We start from the raw sequence: 3888 nt of genomic DNA on the forward strand, positions 1-3888 counted from the left end.
GAACGTCAAGTTCAATTTCTTTGTTTGAGCAGTCAATGAGGGCAGAATGAGCAGATAGGAAATCCCACCCGAGTATTAGTGAATGCGGACAGCTAGCAATAGTGGTACACAGGACATAGGTCGTTTGGTAATCGAGAGTAATACGGGTGCCGCACATGCCTATGGTAGGTATAACACGACCGTCGGCGCCGAGCAGTAGCTTAGTGCCTGGTTGTGTTAACGGTTTACGTAGCTGTCGCCTCAAATCTTCCCTCATAATAGATGTGGCGGCTCCAGTGTCTGTAAGGGCGTAAATAAGGACACCGTCAATTCTAATGGGCAGTTGATTATGGACAGTGGTCGATGCGTCATTTGGAGGATTTGTGGGCTGTGACCGTGATGGAGCTTCACCTCTTGAAGCTGCATGATTTAGTTTTCCGAGCTGCGATGGTCACGGGCTGGGGAGATAGGGCGGCGAGGGGCAGGTGACAAAGACTGTCGGCGACGTGGAGAAGGGAAGTGGTAGTACAGAGGTCGTGGTGCGAAGCCTTCGTTTTGGGAAGGAGTAAGGGGAGAAGTGATCATCGGAGCGGCGGCGGTGGGAGAGAGAAGAGAAGGTACGAGGTCGGTTGTTCCATCGGCTGCGGCAGTAGCGGGCAATGTGGCCAACGGCGTTGCAGTGAAAGCAGATGGGTCGATCGTCTGGCGTTCTCCACGCTGCAGGGTCTCGTCGTGGCGCTTGACCCTCACGGTTAGCTGAGAGGTAGGCTGGGGACCAGGACCTCCGTGCGGGCGGTGGCATGTGAAGTCTATCAAATTCCTGTCGGATGATGGCTTGCACTGTTGATATTGAAATTGTTTGTGGTTCTGCGGGGCAAGGACGAGTATTTGGTGGGAGCATCGCTTCTAGCTCACGACCAACGATTTTTGCGATATCCGAGTTTGATGTGTCCTCACACGTGGAAGTGGCTGTCGTATTAGGGAGCCGAGTGAAATTGCAAGTTATGCGGCGTTTCTTGGCCTCTTCAAACCTCCGGCATTCCTTGACCAGGGCGTCTATGGTGGAGCAATCCTTGAAAATAAGAAGCCGAAACGCGTCGTCTGCGATGCCTTTGAGAATGTGGGATATTCGTTCAGAGTCGGCCATGGCAGCGTCAGCTTTATGGCAGAGTGACAAGATGTCTTGGACGTAGGCCATGTATGACTCAGTTGATGTTTGAACGCGGGACGCAAGTTTTCGTTTTCCGGATAATTTTCGGCCAGTGGGATCGCCGAAAAGGTGTCGAAGTTGGTTCTTACACATGTCCCACGAAGTGATGGTTTCTTCGTGGGTGAGAAACCAGGTCCGTGCCGTGTCTTTGAGGTAAAAAATGATGTTGGCCAACATGATGGTGGGATCAAATCTGTTGTGGGTGCTAATCCGTTCATAAAGATGAATCCACTCCTCGACATCTTGGTCGCCAGTGCCGGTGAAGTGTCCAGGATCTCGTGTTTGTGAGGCGATGAGCGGTGGTGCGGGTACCGTTGGGCCTACCTTTGGGCGGTGTACCTGTATCGGGCGTTTCGTCCTGTGGAGGAAGGCGGCGGCGGGTTCGGGTGTCCAGGATGGGTGAGGCGTAAAGGTAGGAGAAAGTATTCACCTCCACCAAAAGTGTTACGGTGATTATGGTATATCATATTTTACAATGAACGGGAGGTTGAAAGATGGCAGTTCTGCGAAATCCCAGAAACGCTGCTGCTTCCTCTTCTTTTTTCCAACAGCCGAGCTCAAACTTCTTCCTCCTCTTCGTATCAATATATAATCACCTTCTCCCCTCTTCGTTCATAATTTTATTACGGCTGCACTTGTCAATCTTCACTCATTACCACCATATCTACGCTGCAGCCTGTCCCGATGGGGAGGAGTGGTTCCCTAGATATTTTGAAAGATGGGCGCTTTCCGACATTTGCAAGCTGAGATGACGTGCCACGTCACTGCCGCATGTCGGAAATAGCGCGGGCCTTAAATCAGCAACGGTTGTTGTCTACCAAGTCAAGCGAATTCTGAACTAAACAGTACAAGAGAGCTGGTCAGAAATTGAGTCCACCGAAACCAGTGGCCGGGATGGTCTAATCGGTTAAGGCGTCGCCCCGGACAGGCGAAGGTTGCGGGTTCAATCCCCGCTGCTGGCCAAATTTTTCGCCAGCTCTCTTTCCCTTTCAGTTTTCCTAACTTTAATGCAATAAATTAAAAAATCACCTTCTCCCCTCATCATTCACTATAAATATATATATATATCGACCACTGACGAAGCGCAGTGCAAAGGAATGAAGGCTGAAGTCTGGTATGGGAGGCTCCAACGCGCGGAGGCTCCCACGCGGTATAGCCAGGTGTTCGCACATTCCGCACATGTTTTGTCTAGGGTGCCTTCATGTGTACTTTGCATAGAGTTTGTGGGTCGCTCTACTAAACTGCTGCCCAATCGGTCCCTGCCTGGTCCGCCCTCCCAAGAAGTCACACGGGCAAGGATTGATTCAAATCGTTTTACTGTTCGGCGTCTTGGTTCTGGGCCTGGCAGTCGCAGTCGTTGACCTGACCGTACCTTTTCCGAACTCCTCATGCCACTCTCTCGCGCACCTGGCCGCCGGCCACGGCTTCTGCCCCCTCGCGCGCCGTCCTCCCCCTCCGCTTCCTACACTTCCCCCCCCCCCCCCTCAAGGCCCGGTCTTCGGGGGGGGGGGGGGGGGGGCACCGGCTGCTCAATGGTTTTGGCCGAGGAGTTGTTCCACCTCGGCCATGATGGCGACGTCGGAAGTCGAGGGGGACGGAGGGGGCCGGCGGACGACACTGGCCCGATGTCTTGGACCGCAGGATGTGGTGGCGGCCGATGTTGTGGGGGTCGTCGTGGTGGCGGGTTCGATGGCGGCGGCTGCGACAGCCGGTGCGGCGGCACGGTTTTTGGGAGGCCGGGCTGGCTGGACGGAGGCCAAGGCAGCGGGAGCCTGGAGATCCGGGCGGCTTGCCCTCAGGGTCTGGACCGCTGCCGCCACGTTGTCCGGGAGGGGCTGTGCCTCCAGCAGGTCAGTATGGAGTCAACCTGCTTCGTGGGTTTCCAGATGTATTATCGGGACCCCGCACAGCCAGCAGGTGTCAAGCGCTCCCAAGACACGTGGCGCTGCCGGCTGCGTGTGAACACGGAACGGGGGTGGGACTTGGTGGTCGGGCTGGCCATTCGTTGGTCTGGGTTGATGCTTCCAACGCCGGCGGGAAACGAAATGGACCGCCCCTCCTTCCTCCCACGCCGTCCACGTGGCCACGGTGTGGCAGGGGGGCGACTCCAGGCAGGTCCCCCGGTCGTAGACGGACCCGCTCCGTGGTGTGGGGGTTCCGTCGCGGACGGCACTGCCTGGTGCCGCGATGTTGCTGCGGACGGCCCTGCCCCGTGCCGTGCAGGCCTGCCTGCTGCCGGGCTCGCGGTACCTGCGGAGCCCAGGCGGCGCTGGCCCGCTCCGGCGTTCGGCCATCCTCGGTGTTGACGCCTCCCTGGGCGGCCGCCCCGAGGGTTTGGTCGACCGGACCACTGGGGTCCAGCCGCCACGGGGCCGGGCCCGTGCGGTGGGCCTCCTGGCCCCGTGGAGCGGTTTCTCCAAGGAGGCATCCTGTGTAGAAAGAACACTGTCAGACACCGGAAAATCATCACTTTCTGTGGCCGAATGGGGCGGCGGCGGTAGTTTTCATTCACTATGTTCCCCATCGCGACGGTAATAACCCTTCAAGTCCGCGATGTGAACTGGACCCGACTCCTCATTTGTATCGCACCGAGTGAGTTTATAAGTAAGCCGTGACATTCGCGTCTTAACCTCATAGGGCCCTTCCCATCTATGAGCAAGCGATGCGGCGAAACCGTTACTGCGTTACTCAGAGGGTGG

This window comes from Ixodes scapularis, unplaced genomic scaffold (genome assembly GCF_016920785.2).
Source record: "Ixodes scapularis isolate PalLabHiFi unplaced genomic scaffold, ASM1692078v2 PGA_scaffold12__126_contigs__length_90152505, whole genome shotgun sequence".
NCBI lineage: Eukaryota > Metazoa > Arthropoda > Arachnida > Ixodida > Ixodidae > Ixodes > Ixodes scapularis.